This window comes from Balaenoptera borealis (genome assembly GCF_965194805.1).
Source record: "Balaenoptera borealis genome assembly, chromosome: 2".
Lineage (NCBI taxonomy): Eukaryota > Metazoa > Chordata > Mammalia > Artiodactyla > Balaenopteridae > Balaenoptera > Balaenoptera borealis.
In genome coordinates, this window is record NC_138867.1 from 37,521,102 (window position 1) to 37,548,458 (window position 27,357).

The 27,357-nt window shown below is 39.4% G+C and overlaps 1 long non-coding RNA gene and 1 pseudogene across 2 annotated transcripts; both read right to left on the bottom strand.

The window, feature by feature from the left end:
• Positions 1-679: 679 nt before the first annotated feature.
• On the bottom strand, positions 680-25,657 carry LOC309624440. Its single transcript, XR_014241924.1, has 4 exons — positions 24,631-25,657; positions 22,545-22,615; positions 21,203-21,340; positions 680-1,257 (listed from the first exon to the last, which is right to left on the bottom strand). It is a non-coding gene; the product is annotated as an uncharacterized lncRNA (long non-coding RNA).
• On the bottom strand, positions 12,348-16,593 carry LOC309624387 (CCAAT/enhancer-binding protein gamma pseudogene; annotated as a pseudogene). Its single transcript has one exon. The product of its transcript is annotated as a CCAAT/enhancer-binding protein gamma pseudogene (transcript).
• Positions 25,658-27,357: the final 1,700 nt, after the last annotated feature.

The following is a 27,357-nucleotide window of genomic DNA, read 5'->3' on the forward strand; positions in this document are numbered from 1 at the left end:
ATTTGCAGCAACATGGATGGACCTAGAGATTATTATACTTAGTGAAGTTAGAGAAAGACAAATATTATATGATATCACTTATACGTGGAATCTAAATAATACAGATGAATCTATATACAAAACAGAAACACAGAGAACAAACTTACGGTTACCAAAGTAGGGGAAGGGTCATATAAGGAGTGTGGGATTAACAGATGCAAACTACTATACATAAAATAGATAATCAACAAGGGTTTAATGTATAACACAGGGAACTATATTCAATATCTTGCAATAACCTATAATGGAAAATGTCTGAAGATACATATTATATATAATATACACATTATACTCACTTTGCTGTACATCTGAAACACAATATTGAAAATCAGCTATACTCCAATTAAAAGAAGAAAAACTATGAGGTAGATAGATACATGATAGATATTGATATATAACACATTGGAATATTACTCAGCCTCAGTAAAGAAATACTGCCAACATGAATGGAGGTGGAAGACACTACACTAAGCAAAGAAAGGCAGACACATAAAGAGAAGTACTGCATGATCTCACTTACATGTAAAATCTAAAATAGTCAAACTCACAGAAGCAGAGTGTCCAGTGGTAGTTTTCCAGGGGCTGCGGGGGCGGGGGGGGGAGAAATATGATGATGTTAGTGAAAGGGTACAAAGTTCCAGTTATGCAAGATGAATAATTTCTGGAGATCTGATGTACAGCATAGTGACAATAGTTAATACTAAATTGTATACTTGTAATTTGTTGAGGATTAAATCCCCTTCCCACCACCACACACACAAAATGGTAACTATGTAGAAGTAATATATATGTTATATATCGACCAAAGAAAAATGCACAACCTAAAAGTTGTGAGTTATGTTTTATGCTGGGACCTTACTGAGGACTATAGCTCGGGAGGCAGCCTCTCAGATAGCTCTAAGGAACTGTTCTGGAGAGGTAAGGGAGGAGCCAGGATATATAGGAGTTTTTATTGGGAAATAAAACAAAAAAACATGTAGTCCAACATCAAGAGATTACTACTAATTACAAAAAAAAAAAAACCAGAAATCTCAAGTTAAGAATTTTAGTACTTTTTTATGTATGGAAAGATGCAAGATTCTGGGCTCTTGGAAATTATACCTTAGATATGAATCTTATCTGGGACCAGTATCCTATTTTTCTCCGTTGTGAATTCCACTCAGGGTGCACTGTCAAAGGCAGCTGCAGTGGCTGACGGCAGGCAACATTTGTTGTTTACTGAAATGACAGGCAACATTTTTTTGTCCATAATTAGCATGATTGTGGTGATCATTTCATAATGTATATGTATATCAAGACATCAAGCTGTATATCTTAAATATATACAATTTTATATGTCAATGATATCTCAACAAAGCTGTTAAAAAAAATTAAAGGAAATTATTTCAAGGAATCCTGGTCAGACATGTGTTCCCCAGGAACGCAAATATCAGCTATTTTTTGAGAAAATATAGAAGAACTTGTGACAAGAACTGAAGGTTTTGAAATGTGATTTTTACTTCAAAATTACAAATAATTCCTATCCCTTTATTCAATCCAAAGTTGCATCCAGGGCCTTTTTGACCCAAATTCCCACCACTTTTCTCTTTCTCCATAAAGAGCAAGCCTATTTAATGTTCTCTCTCTTCCCTCCTTCTCTCCATCAGTGTTTTGGCTGCTTGCTGCCACTGTTACTGTGACATTTGTATTGCTACTTCTTTACTCCACTATATCCCTGAACCACCATCATCTATGGAGTCTTCCACTTTTCTTCCCACTATTTTCACATTTATTCCTTAATTTTTTTTCCCTTATGCGCCCTGTTGATTCTACAGCAGCCTTGGATCTTGTGCAGAATATCTGGACTTTAGAGACAGAGCCAGACCACTAGAGTTCCTTCTGCCAGGAAATAACTGTTCAGAATGTAGGGGATGTAATTATCAAGAGAGATAACTCTGGCTCTTCTTGGCTGTTTCCATGATTGTTCATTGCTTTAAGTTTCTTCTCCACCGTCAGATATTTTGTTTTACTTGTTTTTTCTGTCTGTATTTAGAGTGACTGAAAATTCTTGTAGTAACTGGAACACTAGTTTCTATATAATTTCAGTTTTACTGTAAAAGAAGTGACAGAGGGTAAACCCTTGATTAACTAGAATGCCCAAGGAATGGAATGCTTGATTATACTTTCTGTTGAACATTACTAAATATCTTAGTCCACTTCTCTGAAGTCTCATAAAGCATCAAGGTCATTACTCTGGCTTTCAACTTAAATTGCGCTGACTCTATGTTCATAGATGCAAGTAGTCTACTTATCATATGTATCCTGGAAGTCTTATAAATTATTGTCATTTATGACAATACCTAGTGAATAAAGGTGCAAGTTCAAAATCGGCACTTTTTAAAAGAATATTTGACAATATGTGTCTCGATCCTTGACAACATTCATAAACTGTACCTAGTAATCACACATCTAGGAATTTAATTATAGGACTAATTAGAGATATATCCAAAAATTATGTGCCTAAACGTCACACATATTTTGGAAAATTAGAACATTATCTTCCAACATTAGATATATTTTGATATACCCATAAAACAGAATGCCATGCAAACATTAAAATTCATATTCTTAAGGGATAGGAAATGCTCATAATAAGAGAAAAGGGGAACATATAAAGCAATATAATCATTATGATCTAAATTGGGTAAAATACACATATATGTACATATGTACTTTTGTGTAGGTATGTGTGTGATATAGAAGATTTATGGTATATACATCAAAATGTTAATAATGGTTATCTCTGGCAGGTAGGAATATGGGTGTTTAAATTCCCTAATTTTTACTTTGATGTAATTTCCTACATTGTCTCTAATCAAAGTTTATTATTTTAGGATCATAAAGTAATACATAACATTTTAAATTTTCTATTGAAATTTAGTCCTATCATATAACTTTCTCTGAAAGGCAAAATGCTGGGAAATGAACTTGAGTTCTAGCCTGTGGTCTTTTTCTCAATCAACATTTTCATAGTTTGTTGTTCCCATCATTTTTTTTTAACCTTCTTTGAAATTTTATGTGCACAAGCTTATTTGAATTATTGTCTTCACTTATATGACCAGTGCTTTGAAGGGTAAAAACCAAGTTACTGCACAATTTGGGATTTTTCAGCAGCTTCAGTTATTGGGATTCTCAGGACAATCATTGGCACACAAATCTTTAATTATTCACAATACAGGAAATGTTTGTAAAATGAAAATGTCATCAATAGCCCGGCTCAGGAATCAGACCTAGAAGTCTGAAATACCCATTAACCTATTCTTTTATTAGCATACTCACTTCCACTACCTTAGTTCAGGCGCTGGTTATCTCAGTACTTCACTCTCCTAAATTGTCCCACTGTTTACATCCAATTAAGAAAGCTACATTTTACCTAATTTGAAAGAGGATCATTTCTGAAAAAATGGCAATAAATGGAAAAAAAAGTCAAACTTCTTTCCATGGCAAATATTTTATGCTCTTTCATGTTTCAAATAATAGCAATATACTCAGCCTTTGCTGCATAAAATATCCCTCCAAAACTTAATGGCTTAAAACAATGATCATTTATTAGTTCACAAGTCAGCAGGTTGGGCTTTTTAGCTGGGCTTAGGTGGGCAGTTTTTCTGCCTGTCTCAGCTAGGCTCACTCATCAACTGTCAGCTGATGGGCTGGCTAGGGCTGAATGGTCTAAATGGACACATTTACCTGTTGGGCAGTTGGTAGGCTGTTGGCTGGAGAGCCTCAGTCTCTTCCACATGACCTCTGTAGCAGTGTAGCTGAGGCTTGTTCACATGGTGGAAGTGGAAAAAGATGAGTGAAAGGTGCAAAACCTCTTAAGGTCTGGAAAATCTCACATTCCTTCTTCCGCAGTATATGAAGGCCAATCTAAATGAAAAGGATGGGGAAACAGACCTACCTCTTGAAGGCAGGAGCTCCAGTGGATTTTTGGCCATTTTTTATCTACTGTACTATGTGATGGATCTTAGTACATACATTAAAAAGTAAGGAAGCCAGAAGCAAAAGAAGTCACATTCTTGGCTACCAAGCCAGGCTCCAACAATGACCCAATAATTTTTATTAACTCTTCTTTTTCCTCAGAGGCATTCATCTAGTGATCCCTCCCCTCTAATCCTGTCCTATTCCTGGAGCTCTGGCTCTCGTTATCTATAGTCCTCCTTTTACTTCCCGGCACAGCCCAAGAGAGAAGTTCTGATTAGGTTGGGTAGTCTCAATCCATGTAGATCATCCCTATCTGGCAGCATTCTCACACTAGATCACCTCCAGAAGGTGCTGGCCTGTTTAAAATTTTCTGATTCTCAAAGGGGAGAGGAGGAGAGAGTCAGCAAGAACTCCCTGCAAAAAGGGCAAGCCAGAATCACCTGTTGACATCATTTTTTAATTATGCAGCATGAAAAACTCTTACCATCTTTCTACAACAGGCTCAAACCTATAAGAATTACCTCCACTGTAAAATCTTCCCCAGCATCCACAGGCAGAATCAGTGGCTCCCACCTCTGTGGTCTTATGTTATCTCAATTTTTGGACTAGTTACATTTTATAGTAATAGTGGACAGAGCACTGGGGAGTATAGACACAGTTATAGGAACATTTCCAGTAGGCAAAATGGGCTCAGACTGAAGATTCCTAGAAGGTTGCCTCATGCAGTGTTTACCCTTATTAAAAAAAAAAAATTTTTCGGGGATTTCCCTGGCAGTCCAGTGGTTAGAACTCCGCACTTCCACTGCAGCTGGTGCGGGTTCAATCGCTGGTCAGGGAACTAAGATCCCGCATGGTATATGGTGTGGCCAAAAAAAAAAAATTCAACTGAGTAAATTTTAAAGAGCTTATTGGCTTTATTCAATGATTCATGAAATAGGCAGCATCCAATCTAGGATACAGAAAGGAGCACTGAGGACCTGTACAAAATGAAAGACTTTTATAGGCAAAAAGCAGCAGGAACAAGGAAGTTATACTAGACATAAAAGAGGGTTGGTTATCAAAAGGTTTCTTTCCTTTAGGGGATGGCAGGAGTCTATCAGGCAGATTACCTAACTAGTGTTCATCAGACAATTCCTGATTGGTTGAAAATTTGATTTCTGGAGAGCCAAAACTGTAATTAAGTCTGAGTTTGGTAACATAAAGCTTAGCATAAGTGACTATTTTGGGTCTGTGGTTTTTAACACCTCTGAAGGCCTTAAAGTATAATTATTGACTAAGCCTCATAGTTCTCATAATTCTGGCAAGAGACAAGTCCTATTACACAGTTAAATTAGTTAAACAAGGAGGCCTTTAGTGGAGCTTCAAGATGGTGGAAGAGTAAGACATGGAGATCACCGTCCTCCCCACAAATACATCAGAAATACATCTACATGTGGAACAACTCCTACAGAACACCTACTGAACGCTGACAGAAGACCTCAGACCTCCCAAAAGGCAAGAAACTCCCCACGTACCTGGGTAGGGCAAAAAAAGCAAAAAACAGAGACAAAAGAATAGGGACAAGACCTGCACCAGTGGGAGGGAGCTGTGAAGGAGGAAAGGTTTCCACACACTAGGAAGCCCCTTCGTGGGCAGAGACTGCGGGTGGCGGAGGGGGTAGCTTCAGAGCCACGGAGGAGAGCACAGCAACAGGGGTGTGGAGGGCAAAGCGGAGAGATTCCCGCACAGAGGATTGGTGCCGACCAGCACTCACCAGCCCGAGAGGCTTGTCTGCTCACCCACCTGGGCGGGCGGGGGCTGGGAGCTGAAGCTCGGGCTTCGGTCGCATCACAGAGAGAGGACTTGGGGTTGGTGGCGTGAACACAGCCTGAAGGGGTTAGCGCACCACAGCTGGCCGGGAGGGAGTCCGGGAAAAGGTCTGGAGCTGCCGAAGAGTCAAGAGACTTTTTCTTGCCTCTTTGTTTTGAGGTGCGCAAGGAGAGGGGATTAAGATCACTGCTTAAAGGAGCTCCAGAAACAGGCACAAGCCGCACTCTCAGCGCGGACCACAGAGACGGGCATGAGACGCTAAGGCTGCTGCTGCCGCCACCAAGAAGCCTGTATGCAAGCACAGGTCACTATCCACACCTCCCCTCCCAGGAGCCTGTGCAGCCCGCCATGGCCAGGGTCCCGTGATCCAGGGACAACTTCCCCGGGAGAACACACGGCGCGCCTCAGGCTGGTGCAACGTCACACCAGCCTCTGCCGCTGCAGGCTCGCCCCGCATCCGTACCCCTCCCTCCCCCCGGCCTGAGCAAGCCAGAGCCCCCGAATCAGCTGCTCCTTTAACCCCATCCTGTCTGAGCGAAGAACAGATGCCCTCAGGCAACCTACATTCAGAGAAGGGGCCAAATCCAAAGCTGAACCCCGGGAGCTGTGCAAACAAAGAAGAGAAATGGAAATCTCTCCCAGCAGCCTCAGGAGCAGCGGATTAAATCTCCACAATCAGCTCGATGTACCCTGCATCTGTGGAATACCTGAATAGACAAGGAGTCATCCCAAATTGAGGAGGTGGACTTTGGGAGCAATGATATATATATTTTTTCCCTTTTTCTCTTTTTGTGAGTGTGTATGTGCATGGTTCTGTGTGTGATTTTGTCTGTATAGCTTTGCTTTTACCATTTGTACTGGGGTTCTGTCTATCCGGTTTTTTTTGTTTTCTTAGTATAGTTTTTAGCACTTGTTATCATTGGCGGATTTGTTTTTTGGTTTGGTTACTCTCTTCTTTCTTTCTTTCTTATTACTTTTTAAATTTTTTTAATAATTATTTTTTATTTTTTATTTTAATAACTTTATTTTATTTTATTTTATCTTCTTTCTTTCTTTCTTTCTTTTTTCTCCCTTTTATTCTGAGCCATGTGGATGACAGGCTCTTGGTGTGCCAGCCAGGCATCAAGGCTGTGTCTCCCAGAGGTGGGAGAGCCAAGTTAAGGACATTGGTCCACAAGAGACCTCCCAGGTCCACATAATATCAAATGGCAAAAGTCTCCCAGAGATCTCTCCATCTCAACATCAAGACCCAGATCAACACAATGACCAGCAAGCTACAGTGCTGGACACCCTATGCCAAACAACTAGAAAGACAGGAACACAACCCCATCCATTAGCAGAGAGGCTGCCTAAAATCATAATAAGGCTGCAAACACCCCAAAACACACCACCAGACGTGGACCTGCCCACCAGAAACACAAGATCCAGCCTCATCCACCAGAACACAGGCACTAGTCTCCTCCACCAGGAAGCCTACACAACCCACTGAACCAACCTTAGCCACTGGGGACAGATACCAAAAACAACGGGAACTACGAACCTGTGGCCTGTGAAAAGGAGACCCCAAACACAGTAAGATAAGCAAAATGAGAAGACAGAAAAACACACAGCAGATGAAGGAGCAGGGTCAAAACACACAAGACTTAACAAATGAAGAGGAAATAGGCAGTCTAACTGAAAAAGAATTCAGAATAAGGATAGTAAAGATTATCCAAAATCTTGGAAATAGAATGGAGAAAATACAAGAAACGTTTAACAGGACCTAGAAGAACTAAAGAGCAAACAAACAGTGATGAACAACACAATAAATGAAATTAAACATTCTCTAGAAGGGATCAATAGCAGAGTAACTGAGGCAGAAGAACGGATAAGGGACCCGGAAGATAAAATAGTGGAAATAACTACTGCAGAGCAGAATAAAGAAAAAAGAATGAAAAGAATTGAGGAGAGTCTCAGAGACCTCTGGGACAACATTAAACACACCAACATTCAAATTATAGGGGTCCCAGAAGAAAAAGAGAAAAAGAAAGGGACTGAGAAAATATTTGAAGAGATTATAGTTGAAAACTTCCCTAATATGGAAAAGGAAATACTTAGTCAAGCTCAGGAAGCACAGAGAGCCCCATACAGGATAAATCCAAGGAGAAACACACCAAGACACATATTAATCAAACTATCAAAAATTAAGTACAAAGAAAAAAATATTAAAAGCAGCAAGGGAAAAACAACAAATAACACACAAGGTAATCCCCATAAGGTTAACAGCTGATCTTTCAGCAGAAACTCTGCAAGTCAGAAGGGAGTGGTAGGACATATTTAAAGGGTTGAAGGGGAAAAATTTACAACCAAGATTACTCTACCCAGCAAGGATCTCATTCAGATTCGAAAGAGAAATTAAAACTTTTTCAGACAAGCAAAAGCTAAGAGAATTGAGCACCACCAAACCAGCTTTACAACAAATGCTAAAGGAACTTCTCTAGGCAGGAAACACAAGAGAAGGAAAAGACCTACAATAACAAACCCAAAACAATTAAGAAGATGGTAATAGGAACATATATATCGATAATTACCTTAAATGTAAATGGATTAAATGCTCCAACCAAAAGACATAGACAGGCTGAATAGATACAAAAACAAGACCCATATATGCTGCCTACAAGAGACCCACTTCAGACCTAGGGACACATACAGACTGAAAGTGAGGGGACGGAAAAAGATATTCCATGCAAATGGAAATCAAAAGAAAGCTGGAGTAGCAATTCTCATATCAGAGAAAATAGACTTTAAAACAAAGACTATTACAAGAGACAAAGAAGGACACTACATAATGATCAAGGGGATCAATCCAAGAAGAAGATATAACAATTGTAAATATTTATGCACCCAACAAAGGAGAACCTCAATACATAAGGAAAATACTAACAGCCATAAAAGGGGAAATCGACAGTAACACAATCATAGTAGGGGACTTTAACACCCCAATTTCACCAATGGACAGATCATCCAAAATGAAAATAAATAAGGAAACACAACACAAGCTTTAAATGATACATTAAACAAGATGGACTTAGTTGATATTTATAGGACATTCCATCCAAAAACAACAGAACACACTTTCTTTTCAAGTGCTTATGGAACATTCTCTAGGATAGATCATATCTTGGGTCACAAATCAAGCCTTGGTAAATTTAAGAAAATTGAAATTGTATCAAGTATCTTTTCCGACCACAATGCTATGAGACTAGATATCAAATACAGGGAAAAAATCTGTAAAAAATACAAACACATGGAGGCTAAACAATACACTACTTAATAACCAAGAGATCACTGAAGAAATCAAAGAGGAAATCAAAAAATACCTAGAAACAAATGACAATGAAAACACGATGACCTAAAAGCTATGGGATGCAGCAAGAGCAGTTTTAAGAGGGAAGTTTAGAGCAATACAACCCTACCTTAAGAAACAAGAAACATCTCAAATAAACAACCTAACCTTACACCTAAAGCAATTAGAGAAAGAAGAACAAAACAACCCCAAAGATAGCAGAAGGAAAGAAATCATAAAGATCACATCAGAAATAAATGAAAAAGAAATGAAGGAAACGATATCAAAGATCAATAAAACTAAAAGCTGGTTCTTTGAGAAGATAAACAAAATTGATAAACCATTAGCCAGACTCATCAAGAAAAAAAGGGAGAAGACTCAAATCAATAGAATTAGAAATGAAAAAGAAGTAACAACTGACACTGCAGAAATACAAAGGATAATGAGAGATTACTACAGCAACTATATGCCAATAAAATGGACAACCTGGTAGAAATGGGCAAATTCTTAGAAAAGCACAACCTTCCAAGACTGAACCAGGAAGAAATAGAAAATATGAACAGACCAATCACAAGCACTGAAATTGAAACTGTGATTAAAAATCTTCCAACAAACAAAAGCCCAGGACCAGATGGCTTCACAGGCGAATTCTATCAAACATTTAGAGAAGAGCTAACACCTATCCTTCTCAAACTCTTCCAAAATATAGCAAAGGGAGGAACACTCCCAAACTCATTCTGCGAGGCCACCATCACCCTGATACCAAAATGAGACAAAGATGTCACAAAGAAAGAAAACTACAGGCCAATATCACTGATAACCATAGATGAAAAAATCCTCAACAAAATACTAGCAAACAGAATCCAACGGCTCATTAAAAGGATCATACACCATGATCAAGTGGGGTTTATCCCCGGAATGCAAGGATTCTTTAATATATACAAATTAATCAATGTGATACACCATAATAACAAACTGAAGAAGAAAAACCATATGATCATCTCAATAGATGCAGAGAAAGCTTTTGACAAAATTCAACACCCATCTATGATAGCGACCCTCCAGAAAGTAGGCATAGAGGGAACTTACCTCAACATAATAAAGGCCATATATGACAAACCCACAACCAACATCATTCTCAATGATGAAAAACTGAAACCATTTCCACTAAGATCAGGAACAAGACAAGGTTGCCCACTCTCACCACTATTATTCAACATAGTTTTGTAAGTTTTAGCCACAGCAATCAGAGAAGAAAAAGCAATAAAAGAAATACAAATTGGAAAAGAAGTAAAGCTGTCACTGTTTGCAGAAGACATGATACTATACACAGAGAATCCTAAAGATGCTACCAGAAAGCTACTAGAGCTAATCAATGAATTTGGTAAAGTAGCAGGATACAAAATTAATGCACAGAAATCTCTTGCATTCCTATACACTAATGATGAAAAATCTGAAAGTGAAATTAAGAAAACACTCCCCATTTACCATTGCAACATAAAGAATAAAATATCTAGGAATAAACCTACCTAAGGAGACAAAAGACCTGTATGCAGAAAATTATGAGACACTGATGAAAGAAATTAAAGATGATACAAACAGATGGAGAGATATACCATGTTCTTGGATTGGAAGAATCAATATTGTGAAAATGACTATACTACCCAAAGCAATCTACAGATTCAACGCAATCCCTATCAAAGTACCACTGGCATTTTTTACAGAACTAGAACAAATCATCTTAAAATTTGTATGGAGACACAAAAGACCCCGAATAGCCAAAGCAGTCTTGAGGGAAAAAAACGGAGTTGGAGGAATCAGACTCCCTGACTTCAGACTATACTACAAAGCTACAGTAATCAAGACAATATGGTACTGGCACAAAAACAGAAACATAGATCAATGGAACAAGATAGAAAGCCCAGAGATAAACCCACGCACCTATGGTCAACTAATCTATGACAAAGGAGGCAAAGATATACAATGGAAAAAAGACAGTCTCTTCAATAAGTGGTGCTGGGTAAACTGGACAGCTACATGTAAAAGAATGAAATTAGAATACTCCGTAACACCATACACAAAAATAAACTCAAAATGGATTAAAGACCTAAGTGTAAGGCCAGACACTATAAAACTCTTAGAGGAAAACATAGGAAGAACACTCTTTGACATAAATCACAGCAAGATCTTTTTTGATCCACCTCCTAGAGTAATGGAAATAAAAACAAAAATAAACAAATGGGACCTAATGAAACTTAAAAGCTTTTGCACAGCAAAGGAAACCATAAACAAGATGAAAAGACAACCCTCAGAATGGGAGAAGATATTTGCAAACGAATCAATGGACAAAGGATTAATCTCCAAAATATATAAACAGCTCATTCAGCTCAATATTAAAGAAACAAACAACCCAATCCAAAAATGGGCAGAAGACCTAAATAGACATTTCTCCAAAGAAGACATACAGACAGCCAAGAAGCACATGAAAAGATGCTCAACATCACTAATTATTAGAGAAATGCAAACCAAAACTACAATGAGGTATCACCTCACACCAGTTAGAATGGGCATCATCAGAAAATCTACAAACAACAAATGCTGGAGAGGGTGTGGAGAAAAGGGAACCCTCTTGCACTGTTGGTGGGAATGTAAATTGATACAGCCACTATGGAGAACAATATGGAGGTTCCTTACAAAACTAAAAATAGAATTACCATATGATCCAGCAATCCCACTACTGGGCATATACCCAGAGAAAACCGTAATTCAAAAAGACACATGCACCCCAATGTTCATTGCAGCACTATTTACAATAGCCAGGTCATGGAAGCAACCTAAATGCCCATCAGCAAACGAATGGATAAAGAAGTTGTGGTACATACATACAATGGAATATTACTCAGCCATAAAAAGGAACGAAATTGAGTCATTTGTTGAGACGTGGATGGATCTAGAGACTGTCATACAGAGTGAAGTAAGTCAGAAAGAGAAAAACAAATATTGTATATTAACGCATGTATGTCAAACCTAGAAAAATGGTACAGATGAACCGGTTTGCAGGGCAGAAGTTGAGACACAGATGTAGAGAACAAACGTATGGACACCAAGGGGGGGAAACCGTTGTGGGGTGGGGATGGTGGTGTGCTGAATTGGGCGATTGGGATTGACGTGTATACACTGATGTGTAAAAAACTGATGACTGATTAAAAAAAAAAAGTGTCATGGGCTTCCCTGGTGGCGCAGTGGTTGAGAATCTGCCTGCCAATGCTGGGGACATGGGTTCAAGCCCCGGTCTGGGAAGATCCCACATTCCGCGGAGCAACTAGGTCCGTGAGCCACAACTACTGAGCCTGCGCGTCTGGAGCCTGTGCTCCGCAACAAGAGAGGTCGTGATAGTGAGAGGCCCGCACACCGCGATGAAGAGTGGCCCCTGCTTGCCGCAACTAGAGAAAGCCCTCACACAGAAACGAAGACCTAACACAGCCAAAAATAAATAAATAAATAAATAAATTTTTTAAAAAAACAGAAAGAGTCACGTACCACAATATTCATTGCAGCTCTATTTACAATAGCCAGGACATGGAAGCAACCTAAATGTCCATCAACAGATGAAGTGGTAAAGAAGATGTGGCACATGTATACAATGGAATATTACTCAGCCATAAAAAGAAACGAAATTGAGTCATTTGTAGTGAGGTGGATGGACCTAGAGTCTGTTATACAGAGTGAAGTAAGTCAGAAAGAGAAAAACAAATACCATATGCTAACACATATATGTGGAATCTAAAAAACAAAAACAAAAAATGGTCATGAAGAACCTAGGGGCAAGACGGGAATAAAGACGTAGACCTACTAGAGAATGGACTGGAGGATACGGGGAGGGGAAAGGTGAAGCTGGGATGAAGTGAGAGAGTGGCATGGACTTATATATACTACCAAATGTAAAATAGATAGCTAGTGGGAAGCAGTCGCATAGCACAGGGAGATCAGCTCAGCGCTTTGTGATCACCTAGAAGGGTAGGATAGGGAGGGTGGGAGGGAGGGAGAAGCAAGAGGGAAGAGATATGGGGATATATGTATAGCTGATTCACTTTGTTATAAAGCAGAAACTAACACACCATTGTAAAGCAATTATACTCCAATAAATGTTTAAAAATAATCATGGCATGCAAGAGAAATAAATAAACAAACACTGTAATAAAAATGAAAAAAAAAAAAAGGAGGCCTTTAGATGAGGTGGCTCTAATGCCACAGCAGCCTATGTAAGCAGACCAAAATCAAGCCTGTAAATGCCTCAAGGTTATAAAATTGTAACCTAAGGACAACCAATCACAAGTAGCCAAGTAGGCTTTAAGCTTTAGTCAATTTCCTCGCTTTGCTTCTGCCTTTTCTCTGTAAAAGTCTCTCTCCAGCTCTTGTTGATAGAGAACTCCTAACCACCTACCATTTGGAGCTGCCCAATTTGAACTGACTTTTGCTCACAAACTCTTAAAATTTTTAATATGCCTCAGTTTGCCTTTTTAACAACACCAATGCAACCTCAGAAGTTAATGGCCTAAGGTCACATATAAGGGCAAAGACTTGTATCCCAATAAGATATTTTTGAGTGATTCTCAGATGGGCTCAACTGAAAGATGACTTACTAGTCTTTAGTTTCATTATGCTACTATTCTGACTAGCATTCCTACTGAGTCTAAAATAATGGACCACAGACGGTCCCCGACTCAGGATGGTTCAACTTAAGATTTTTGGATTTTATGATGGTGTAAAACTGATACACATTCAGTAAAAACCATTTTTCAAATTTTGCTCTTTTCCCTGGCTAGTGATATGTGGTATGATACCCCCTCTTATGATGCTGGGCAGAAGTGAGCCACAGCTCCCCGTCACACGTGCAATCACAAGAACAAACAGCCAATACTCTTACAACCACTCCAGACTCTTACAACATTTTAGTTTTTCACATTCAATACAGTGTTCAATAAATTACACAAGATAGTCAACATATAAAATAGGTTTTGTGTTAGATGATTTTGCCCAACTTTAGGCTAACGTAAGTGTCTGAATTCTGTCAACTGAAAAAAAAAATGCACAGCACGAGGGTCGTGAGTTCAGTTTTATATGGGACAAAATGAGGACTATAGCCCGGGAGATAGCCTCTCAGATGGCTCTGACAAACTGCTCGGAAGAGGTAGCGGGGGAGGTCAGTATACATGTGATTTTAGTGAAGACAGACACATTCAATCTAGCACACATTTTGGCAGAATCTTATTGCTAGTCACAAGAAGCTTGCTGCTAGTCATGAGGAACAGATGTCTGTTAACGATTTTAGTGTTTTTCTAGATTTGAGAAGATGCAAGAATTTGGGCTCATAAAATCTTCTCCTGAAGATATCTAACTATCTGAAGGCCTGCCTGTTCTGCCAGTTTTTCCCAGAGCAGAGTGCCTCATTCCTGATCTCCACCCTGAACTCCTTTCAGGGTGTGCCGAAGGTCAGCAACTGCAGTGTCTAGTGACTTCATTCTTACAGAACCAGATAGCGAGCAACAGTTTTTAGTTGGCAGTGCCCCTCATGGTCATAAATTTGACGATGGCTTGGGAGGCATTTCATGACCATTTTGTCCCACGGTGCATGGAATGTTCATTCCTAGGTCAGGCAAGTATTTCATTGATACCACTCAAAGTGCTATCACTGGATTAGGCCCTATTAACTGTAGCCAAAAGCCTCTGGACCACCTGTCTTACTAGTCCGTTATGGTCCTAGAAATGATTCCCTCTTGTTTCTTCTTCTCATACTGAGAGTTACTATTACAATCATTGATCTTATACAGAACTATATGTCTGGTCAACTGCTTCAAGTCACTTAGTCATCACTTTATCAGAGGTTCATTCACACATTTGGTAATGTAAGAAACAACAATATTGTAAAATAAGCAGAATACAAGTAATCTAGCTAGTGGTATTAGTAAGGTCATAAGTAAGAATTTAAGCCAAGAACTTCCATTAGGTGCAACCCAGTATATCCCCAGGTCATTTGACTTAGTCTGTTCTGTACCAATTCTTATCTTTAAGGGAAGTGATATATAGGCTTATTCATAAGGCACCCAGCCCAGTTTCCTAGTGTTATTAAGCTGGTAATCCTTAGTATGGTTTAATTGTTCCCAACCAAAGGGGGAGGGCTTTAAAAATCATAGCCTGATGTTAGCCATATAAATCCAGCACACAACTGAGGGAAGTTATATTCTTTGGCTGAAAATTTGCTTGTTGCTCTGATTGAATTTGAGTACCTTTAAAAGAAAATTTATATTTTTGGTGATGGTTAGAGCAAGTCTGATTGATTGGCCAAGTGAGGGAGTCCCAGGAAAGAAATACATTTGGATTGTAAGCAAAAGTGTGAGCAATTATCAAAGTAATTGGTATACAGGCCTGATCCATCATCTTAGGTAAGCTGTCGACTTCAGATGTAGTCTTCTCATCCTGGTCTGGTAGCTTCTCCTCTGTTTAAGCATCGCTTTTAAGATGATTTTGAGGTCAGCAGTCCTCTCCATAGGCCAGTCCAATGCAAGGGGTCAATTCCCTTAGTTTTACTGTGCATGAGCTGGTTAAAAGTACCTGATAAGGGTCCTCCCATTTAGGCTGGAGATAGTCCTTTAAATGATGTCTTTTCCAGGATGCATAATCTCCTGGTTGCAGGTCATGGGGGCATCTTCCCCACCCCCCCCCCCCACCTTGGGAAGTCAGGATTTATTAAAAGCATCAAGCTCCAGGGCATTTTTTTTTTTTTTTTTACCAAATACCTTTAAATTTTTTTTATCCCCACAAAAATCCTTATCATTTAAAACCAGATATTCAAATTTCATGGCTAACATTTTTAGCGAATCAACTCTTCAGTACTGATCCTAGAAAACAACCTTCAATGGATCTTTGAATAATGGAGATTCAGCCACTGATATGAGTGGTGTAGGTAGTCACACCTTTAACTTCAAGCCACAAGCTGTGACGTTTGGAAGGGGTGAGGTCTACTGTCCTGCATTATCAGAATGTGTCATATTTTCAGTGCTACTGGGTTGCACGTTATCTGCAAGGTTTTGTGCATGCTCGAGAAATAAATCTTTCAGTACACTTAATTCCTTAGCAATTTTTTTTGCTTCCAACCATTCATTCTCCTCCTTGAGCCGATTCACTCCGCAGCGTATCCTGCGCTTTCTGCTTGCTTTTCAACAGGCTCTTTTTCACCGCCATGTTGTTCCTCTCTCTGCGCTGACGATACTCGTCACTGTTGCGATCCACGGGCAAACTCTTTTTGCTCTGCTTGCTTGGAGGCACAGCTTTGCCTCCGCCCCCAGGGCCGGCGGGCCCCAGCTGAGGAACCTGCTGTAAGCCGCTGGCATGAGCCTGAGTATGGATGACACTTATTCCATTCACTCCCGGGGTATGTTCTGCTGCGATACCTTGCTCATTTGGGCACGCTCCCTCGACAACTCAGAACAAGTAGAAATGAGGACAAGGTGATCAATGGTTTCCACACTAAACTGCCAAGAAATCAGCACATGTACCTGAACCCCTGAGGGTACTGCCCATCTGTGTTGGAAGAACAGATTCTCCTTCCCCTCAAACATGCATTTCTATCCTCTCCATCTAGACACCTCTGCTGGCAATTTTCCTTACTGTGTTCCCTCCAAGCATGCTAACAAAGCACTTTATTTTTTGCCCTCCTCTGTTCTATTCAACTCGTGGTTGCTGCACGTTTCTCCAACCTGTGTTCAACAGTCAACTGCGCCTCCAGCCCGCCCGCCCCCAAGCGGCCTCCACTCCGAGCGGCCCCCGCGGCGCAGCCCGACCCGACCCAGGCCTCGCAGCCCGCGAGTCAGCAAGGAGGAGTGGTGGTTATGAAACAGGCAGCCTCTGCCGGTTCCGCAGCCGCCACCCGCTTCCCATCCCCGCCGGGCCGTGTGCACCAGGGGCATCTTATCTTCATCCAAAGATAGATTACTGAGGTAAACTTCAGAAACAAACTTAGAGTGTCCTTAAAATAATTCAATTAAACTTTACAATAATGTAACAGCGAGGAGCTACTGGGAAGTGGGTCTTAGTAAATAAAGACCTCAACTAACAAAACTATAATTTAATGTCCACTGAAACAATCTTTTTCTCTCTAAAATTACCCTCATTTCTACAAAATATAGCCAAAATAAGACTAACTTGTTTGCAAAATAAGTCTGGTTTCAATAAATTTGGCCTGATGATATACAAGTGTAATTGATCATATAGGTTCTTTTAAAGTTGGCTTTGCTGGAACTTTTTAAGGAATCTCAAATTAAATTTTTAAAAGGCCTTTCAAGGGTAGGAAAGCTATGCCAAGGGCTTGTCACTGATTTTGCCTTGGAAAATTTTGAGTGAATCTCTCCCTTTTCAAGGTCCTCAAAATACCTTGAGATTCCTGCACCTGTTAAGAGGTGGCCTTCCTAATTTACCTGATAAACCTCCTGGTAATCCAAGAGTTTTCAATCTCTGGAGGGATCAGGTAGAGAGAAAGGATATATGTTTCAATTCTGCTTACAAAGGTATAATTTACTAAATTGATGTAAGTCATAATTAGCTTAAGGGGAAGGGTTCCTTATAGCTGGAAAAATAAAGATTAAAAGCCAATAATATTTCAGACAGAAGCCATAAAAAATTATAACCATATTCACCAGTTTACTGTCTCATGTAACTAATCCTTTTTGTTAAGTTTTATGAAGCCAAGAGATCTTCCATTAGAATTCTTTAATTTCTTACCCATCAGCAGTATAATCTGAAAGTTATCAGAAGCCTGCACTTGTCAAAAAGTGCATATTCTTGCTATGAATATTCTTGAAGAGGAAGCATTTTTGCAAGGGCATGAGAGTAAAACAATAACTGTCTATGAATGACAAGACTTAAGGCACGGTTAGAGACCTAATTACAATGCAATTGACAAAGAAACTTGGTTACTGCTATGACATAAAACATTTTAAGATAACAACTAGCATTATGACCGATAATACTTTACCAAGGCCTACTGATTTTTAGGAATTCCATATAATTTCTAGAATATCTATATTAATAACATTTACCCATACAATATAACCTAAGAAGATTTATTATTCATTTGACAATGCTTCTCATGTAATTTAACATACCAATGAACCTAATTAGTTTAATATCTCTCTTTGGGAGGTTTCAGGGACCCTTTTGAAGCATCCCAAAAGTTAGCCAGAGGTCAAAGGAACTTCACTGGAATTTGATTTGGGAAGTTTGTCAAAAAATGTCAGAGGGGCTTCCCTGGTGGCGCAGTGGTTGAGAATCTGCCTGCCAATGCAGGGGACACGGGTTCGAGCCCTGGTCTGGGAAGATCCCACATGCCGCGGAGCAACTAGGCCCGTGAGCCACAATTACTGAGCCTGCGCGTCTGGAGCCTGTGCTCCGCAACAAGAGAGGCCGCGATAGTGAGAGACCCGCGCACCGCGATGAAGAGTGGCCCCCGCTTGCCGCAACTAGAGAAAGCCCTCGCACAGAAACGAAGACCCAACACAGCCGTAAATAAATTAATTAATTAAAAATAAAAAAAAAAGGAAAAGAAATACCTTGAAACATTAAAAAAAAAAAAAAATGTCAGAAAGGTTTTAAAACACTTGGTCAAATAGGACCATAGATCACCGTGAAACAATACATATTCACTTAAGCAATGTGACAAAAGATTTCAAAGGAAAATACAGAACAGATCACTTAAAAGATAAACTTTAAAAGGTAAAGAAACTTAAGTTCTGTTATAAAAGCAGCTCAATAGTCTAAAAAAAACTTTGTTTTCTTAACAGAAAGAAAACTGAACTCCAGTCTTGCATCAGCCTACTTTTAATAACAATTCATTTACTTAATTAAATTTATTCTAAACTTAGCCAATCCTGACCTTGCACAAAACTCTTTTCTCGGGGTCCCTTTCCACAAACTTTCCATAACTTTCTGTATCAGTATTAGTTTGTCTCTTATTTTTTTCCCATGCAGAAACAACCATCTCTAGGACAAAATTACTTTCTTTTCCCTTAACAAAATGCAATTCTATTCTTCATACCTTCTTTCACTGAAAACCCACATCCTACTTTGCTACTGTATACTGAAATATTTCCCTAATTATTTCTGGTAGCTTTAATTACATATTTAAACTAGAATACTCAACTCTTCAAAACCTTAATTTCTAGTGAAAACTAAGGAGCAAGCAAATATGAACTGTCTTTTATGTTAGCATTCTGTAGATTGGCAAACATAAATACCAATAATAATTTCTAAAAATATGTGCTTTATTGTAGAAAATCTCATTGTGGCACCAAACATATTTATCAATAGTCTTAAATATCTTTAGTTTCTCTGTAAATAGAAGCCAATGTTTAGTAATTAGTGTTTCAGTACCTCATTTTATTTGGGAATGACCTAGCTATTCAATAAACTTTCATCATTTAATTTAGCACAACTCTAAAATTTCAAGTTACCAAATATCTGGAGAGATTATTTTTAAGTAGACATTCCTAAAACATAATTACTCCTAAGACATTTACCCAAAAGCTCTCACCTCATTTACATTTTTTTTATAAAAATCATACCAAGTTTTTTCTTGTTGACAAATCTGCAACACATATAAGATCTTATCTGACTTCTATTAAACCTAGATACAGTAAAAGTATTATACTTAATATTGATGATTCTAAAGACATGTCTATACTAATTAAATTGACAAACTTTAATACCAGATAGTAACAATGAATATTTCCCAGTTCATGTGAACCTGAAATTCATCCTGGCAGTTTCCTTTTATATTTCTGAGAATTCATATAAGCACTTAATTTCCTTTAAGCCAATTAAGTACAGCTCATTTACAAATTAATTTTGATAATACCATCCAAAGGTAAAGACATATTTATAATGCACACATAGACATATAGAAAGACACAAGCAGAGGTCTCAACTTCACTTTAAAACTTAGTCATGAATTAGGCATTACAATATAAAACTCATTAGTTTATAAATAACATTTGGAATAAGTTAAATTTGAAAAGCCCTCTTCTCCCCCACCCCTTTGTTTCCCTCAGTCTCAGGAATTACAGTCGTCTAGGTATGTATTCCTGAGAGCCCTGGTAGAACATTTACATCTCAAGGCATTGGGAGAGAAAAGCAAGTTTTCCTAGAAGGACTTGTTCCCTCAGGGTCAGAATTCTGGAAAGGTGTTTTATCATGCCAGCTTTCTCTAACAACTGTGTCTGCCATAAAGAGTCCACTTTGGCCATTTTCTGGGCAAGATTCTCCTTTAATGCCCAATTAGGTAAGTGCTTGTAAGAGTAAGTTCTGTTTATAAACTTGGCTGGGGTGTTGGTCAGAGGCTGGTTTTCTGACACCCCTTGTTTCTCTGTTTGAGAGCTCTATTTCCCACCTTAGAGTTGAATTTGTTGGGGATAAAATCTACTAATGAGATTGTGTGTGGGCCAGTGTGCTGCTTGCGAGCTTAACTCCTCTAGGCGCCACTCTAGAGTCATCGCAGCCCTCTGACGTGTCTCAGTTTCTCCCTTTGGTCGTCTAAGACCATCGTTGGTACTCGGATCATTGAATGGCCAATTCTTATACATGATCCCTGGATGAGCACATCTTTTAATTAATAGGCAGGTTGCCCTGTGGGACCACTGCGCAGTGTGAGGATTCTGCCTCCACCACTCCCGTAAATTTCTCAGTTTCCTAAGAAAGTCTTAACCGACCGGAAGCAGTCTTATCCTCCTTCTTCAGAGCAAAGCTCTCATGTAATATCTTCACTCTTATCCCGACAAATTCAGTAAGGCAGCCAAATTGAGGAGAGGTGTCAGATCAGCCTTCTACCTAAACACTCATCCCCGACAGCTCAGTGTCTTTCAACAGGGTGGGCGCCTTCCCCAGTGTCTTTCAGCTGGGTGGGCACACCTCTCAACAGTGTCTTTCACCTGAGGGGCCAGGTACTGTTACATACTGCCAGATAAATCTCAGGATATCAACCCATATGGGAGAGCCGAGAGCCAGGGAAGAGACACTCACCCAAATTCGTCTAGACTCTCTGAGGGAGGTGAATGGGCACAAGAGGCCTCTGCTGGTACCAAACTCTGGTTCCTTGTAGAGTTCAGGCAAAGGAGAGAAGCCTGCTCTGGGTCCCTTCATTAGTTGCCAAACTGTTGACTGAAAAAAAAAGAAAGCACAACATGAGTTTAAGTTTTATTTGGACAAAATGAGGACTAGAGCCCAGGAGACAACCCCTCAGATAGTTCTGAGGAACTGCTCAGAAGAGGTGGGAGCGTGGTCAGTATATAATTTTAGTGAAGGGGGTTACGTGCAATCAAGCATACATTTTGGTAGAATGTTGCTAGTCACGAGAAGGTTGCTGCTGGTCACAAGGGGCAGATGTCTGTTAATGATTTTAGTGTTCTTCTAGATATGAGAAGATGCAAGCATTTGGGCTCATAAAATCTTCTGAAAGTATTTAACTATCAAAAGCCCTGTTCTGGGCTTCCCTGGTGGCGCAGTGGTTGAGAATCTGCCTGCCAATGCAGGGGACACGGGTTCGAGCCCTGGTCTGGGAAGATCCCACATGCCGCGGAGCGGCTGGGCCCGTGAGCCACAATTACTGAGCCTGCGTGTCTGCAGCCTGTGCTCCGCAACAGGAGAGCCTGCGATAGTGAGAGGCCCGTGCACCGCGATGAAGAGTGGCCCCCACTTGCCACAACTAGAGAAAGCCCTCGCACAGAAACGAAGACCCAACACAGCCATAAATAAATTAATTAATTAATTAAAAAAAAAAAAAGTTCTCATCACAAAGGAAAAAACTTAAAAAAAAAAAAAAAATTATTAAAAAAGCCCTGTTCTGCCAGTTTTTCTCAGAGCACAGAGTGCCTCATTCCTCATCTCCCTGAACTCCTTTCAGGGTGTGCCGAAAGTCAGCAATTGCAGTGGCTAGTGACTTGATTCTTATAGAACCAGAGTGCAGGTGAAAATTTTTAGCTGTCAGCATCTTTAAGGTAGACTAGGCTAAGCTATGATGTTTAGTAGGTGTGTGAAATGCATTTTCAACTCAGGAAATTTTTGATTTACAATGAGTTCATTGGGATATAACCCCACCATAAGTCAAGGAAGATCTGTATTTTCTTTTAGATCAGTATCAGAAATATAACTCACTGACTTGTAGATAACTCCTTACAAACAAGGAATTTCAGTTTTGATAAACATAGTACCCTTGCTAGAGTCAGAAAATCAATTTTTAGCCTGTTAATGTTGTTGGGAAGGAAAACTTTTCCATTCTACCCTTCTAGGTTCTGTGGCTGACTTAAGAACTAAATTGGCATAACAGATAAACAGGAGAAAAACACTATTTTAATTATGTACTTACACAAAGGAGCATTCCAAAGATGTGAGACTCAAAAGGCAGCCAGACAATTGAGGCTTATATAACATCCTGACCTAATGAAAGTGATAAAGGTCTGCGTTTCAAAGGAAGAGAAGGCAATTCACCAGAAGGTGAAAAGAAGAAATGAAATATTTGTCAAACAAATGTTGCCTTGCCTTGTAGGTAAGCACCTCAGGTGACTGTTATCTCTGGCAATAACTCTGTTCCTAGTACAGGCCCCCTTTCTAATGTAAATTACTCTTACAAAAGGGTAACTTCTACTGGTTTTAGAGCTTCTCCTGTGTCTGCCGTTTCTCAAAATAATCCTTATGGGGCTTCCCTGGTGGCGCAGTGGTTGAGAGTCCGCCTGCCGGTGCAGGGGACACGGGTTCGAGCCCTGGTCTGGGAGGATCCCGCATGCCGCGGAGCAGCTGGGCCCGTGAGCCACAACTACTGAGCCTGCGCGTCTGGAGCCTGTGCTCCACAACAAGAGAGGCCGTGATAGTGAGAGGCCCGCGCACCGCGATGAAGAGTGGCCCCCGCTTGCCTCAACTAGAGAAAGCCCTCGCACAGAAACGAAGACCCAACACAGCCAAAGATAATAAATAAATAAATAAATAAATAAATAAATAAATATTAAAAAAAAAATAATAATAATAATAATCCTTATGCCAAAGGAAGCATAATTTGGGGTGGCATATTCTGCTACCCTTCAATATTTTACTTCCTTTAATAGAGCTGCAGGGAGAAACTAGTTTTTCAAAAATAGGGGAAGCGGAACAAAAAGAATAGAATGTATTTTCCTAAAAACAATTATTTCAATGGTGTGACCAAATTAGGTGGTCTTCTCATTGGCATGTTGTAGCTTTTTGAGATTGAGCATTCAAGTAATTTAACATAATTGCATAAAATTAGGTTTTAAAATTCAGTTGAAAAATAGCATGAAGTCTCAGGTTGGGTTCCGCAGGACGCAAAGTTTAGCATGCAGAATATTTATTAGGGAGTGCCCTAGGAACCAACATCTGTGGCAGGGAGGAGAAGGAAGCAGGAGTGGGCAGAACAAGAAGTGAAGATTCAATGCAGGCCAAGAAAGCCTCGTCTCCCCTGCCCCCATCCCCAGAGAGTCACAGAATATTCAAGATTGTCCTGAACTGTCCCCAGATGTCCAGGCCTTCGTACCCCTGATCAGTTAGGTGAGAGTATAAACTACCATAGCCATCCTAGGGATCAATTTAGCAGTATTTAGTGGAACTGGGTAGGCACACACCCTGCGACTTGCCAGTATTACTTGTGTGTTCTTCAGAGAAACTCTTGTATAGGTTTATAAGGGAGAAATGGTATAACAGAGAATTGGAGTCTGTTGTCCATCATCAAGGAACTACATAAAACAAATGGGGTGGAGGCATATGACAATCCTATTCAGTGGTCAGAAACAATGAACTAGATGATGATAGCAAATATTTGGTTTAACTACTAGGTAGTGATAATACTAGCTAACCCTGACTGATAATACTAGCTAACATCACTTACTGTTTGCCATGCCCTTTGTTTATCTGCACCACCTTTATTCAACCCAATGCTGCATTATCGCATTCCTAAATGTGGACACTGAGGTACGGAGAGGTGAAGTAATTTGTTCAAGATCACATAGCTAAAAAGTGGCAGAACCAAGGTTTAAATGGAGAAATCCTAGTTTTGAGAGGTCATGCTTTTAACCATTACCTCAAGTGTAGACTTTGGGGATAAAATGTTGAATGCGAAAAAGAGAGACAAAACAAGAGCTAGCACTTAATACTCTATGTAAATGTAAGGCACACCTAATACATAAATTACACCGTATCTTTGAATGATACATACCTTGCCAAGGATTTATGTTAATCACTTTAGAGTAGCAGCCTTTGATGGAAGAAGGGAAATAGAAGCAGGAAGATGAAGGGGAAAAGATATAAAAAGAGGAAAAGGGCCTAGCATGCATCACTGATGCTGTGCTATAAACTGATTATGACTAAGACAACTCCCTTCAGTTGGGGCCCAAAGCAAGCAAAAAAAGTTACAGTAAAACTTCAGATCTGATCAGGTCTCAACTTACCTGATAAAAACATTTGTCATTTCTTCTGTGATAACTTACAAAATCCTGTAAAAAGGATACAAGACATGGGTCACTTCCACCTTACTCTCAAGGTCCAGCCATATAGCATCTCTCTGTTCCTTGAACACCTTGTGCCTTCCCGGGCCATCTTCCTTCAGCCTGAATGTCTGCTCCTCCCCTCCCCAGCTTGGCTACATTCTGCTCGTCCTTCAGATCTCAGCTGAAACATGATTTTTACAGGAAGTTCTTCCCTTGAGCCCCAGACCAGGTTAGCTCTTCACAGCACTTACTTTTATTATGTAGTTATTTGTGCCATTCTGTTTTCATGTCTTTCTCCCACCTAATATGAGGGCATGTGTTTTATTTCCTAGGTTCACTATCCCTAAGCCCAGCAGGGTATTTAGCCTGTATTAGACACTCAATATTAAATGAATAAATTCAAGTTGTAGTTTATAAAAATGGCCACAAATTTTTTGATGCTTATCCCTTTAAGAGATAGAAATTTTTTCCATGCTTTGAATCTGGTGGGTTTGTGACTGCTTCAACCAATAGTATGTGCTAGAAGTGATACTGTATGGTTTTGAACCCTAAGTCACAAAAGGTGATACACCTTCCTCCCAGCTCTCCTGGGACACTCCTTTTGGAAAAGCCCGCTACCACATAAGAACTCTGACAACACTGAGACCACCATGCAGGAGACATCATGTGTAGGCACTCTAGACAATAGTGCCAGCTAAGCCCAGCCTTCCAGCCACCACTGTCAGGAAGCCAGAAGAGCAGGGACATCACCTTTTGCCCTGCACACCAGCCTATCCAACAGTTGGGTACCATGGAATGACTTCAATTGAAGATACAAGAAGCAAAAGAATTCCTCGGCCAAGCCCTGTCCAAATTTCTGGTCTACTGATTATGTGAACTATACTAAAAGGGTTGGTGTGAGTATCATTAAGTTTGGGGGTAGTTTGTTTTGCAGCAATAGCAACTGGACCATCCAGAAACTGGAGAAGAGAGATATAAAGAAAAGCTTTATATTTATTTATAAAGAAAAGCTAATATTGAGATGGCATGTATACACCAGGTGAACGGTGCAACAGGGTTATACATACAGTGTACAGCTGCACATATTCTGGTAATATTTTTAAAAACAAAGGATCCTACAGTTATCCAGGATTTCAGGTATACATCTGTCCCCTGCATTATAGGATGTACCTTTGGTTTCCAGATACTAATTCTAATAAGGTCTTCAGTCGTTGTGAAAACCCAAAAACATCCTTACACATTGGAACAATGCACAAATAAGACTGATTTCTCACACACTCATCATGAATTAAAGTACATTCCTTCTATAACCACAAACATTTGAAAAAGAAATTACAAGAGCATCACAGGATAGAGTTTTTAGGCCATATTAATCAAAAGCTTTATTCTAGTTTTTGAAACTTTTAAACTTTGTTTTAAAAACTTAGAATTTAAAAATTGTACCAGTGAAGTTGGGTTTAATCAGTGTATGGGTTCAGAATTACAGGCTCAGGGGGCTCCCTGTGGAACATGAAGAGGGAGGAAAAAAAAAAAAGTCTCCACCATCAAGGATTTTTTCTGTTTCTGGGGGTCGCAAATCCTGGTAATTTTCCTCTCAACTCAAACTTAGGAAAATATTGTTACTACATAGCTTGGTATTCTAAACTTGTGAGATTACAGAGCCATCAGAAGGTTCTGTAAAGAAAATCTCATTGCCATCACAATGAGTATGGGATTACAGAATTCAAACTTTTTACCCAAAATTGAGGAAGTCAGCAATTCTGATAGAGTTCTTTACATAATATTATGCATAGCATAATACTTTACATTATCACACCTTTTATCAGGACTCTTTGGAAGATAATCTGTCTCAGCTATATTCTAGTTATTTAGCTATAAAATATAGCTATATCTAGCTATATTTTAGTTATTTTAGCCTTATTTAAGGATATTTTCTAATTAAATTTTAATTTTGCTTGATAATTTCAAAAGTTATAATGGACTAGATCTCTAAAGATGTGACTGAAAATGGTGGAAGTCAAAAGGATAAGTATCTTGGTTTATTACTGTCTTACTATGCAGAATGGAGGCCCCCCCAAATCCACCCCCATCAGGAATTTTAATGGCCAATTTGCTGATGCTCCCTATATCAAATAATGGCATCAGCAAATATGATGACCTAAGTTACAAAATATCTAAGCCCCAAATGTCCACTCTGACTTCCAGATACCCATTCCATCACCAAATTCCACCACCAAAATTCAACTTCTACAAAAGGGAACACTCCTACACTGTCGTTGGAAATGTAGATTGGTACAGCCACTATTGAAAACAGTATGAAGATTGCTCAAAAAGCTAAAAATAGGAATACCATATGATCCAGCAATTCTACTCCTGGGTATATATCTGAAGATATAAACACTAATTCAAAAAGATACATGCACCCCAGTGTTCATAGCAGCATTTACTATAGCCAAGACATGGAAGCAATCTAAGTATCCATCAACAGATGAATAAAGATGTGATATATATACACAGTGGAGTATTACTCAGCCATAAAGAATAAAGTTTTGCCATTTACAATATGGCTAGTCATGGAGGGTATTGTGCTTAGTGAAATAAGTCAGAAAAGACAAAATACTATATGTTATCACTTGTATGTGAACTCAAAATGAGTGTATATAATGAAACAGAAACGGACTCACAGAT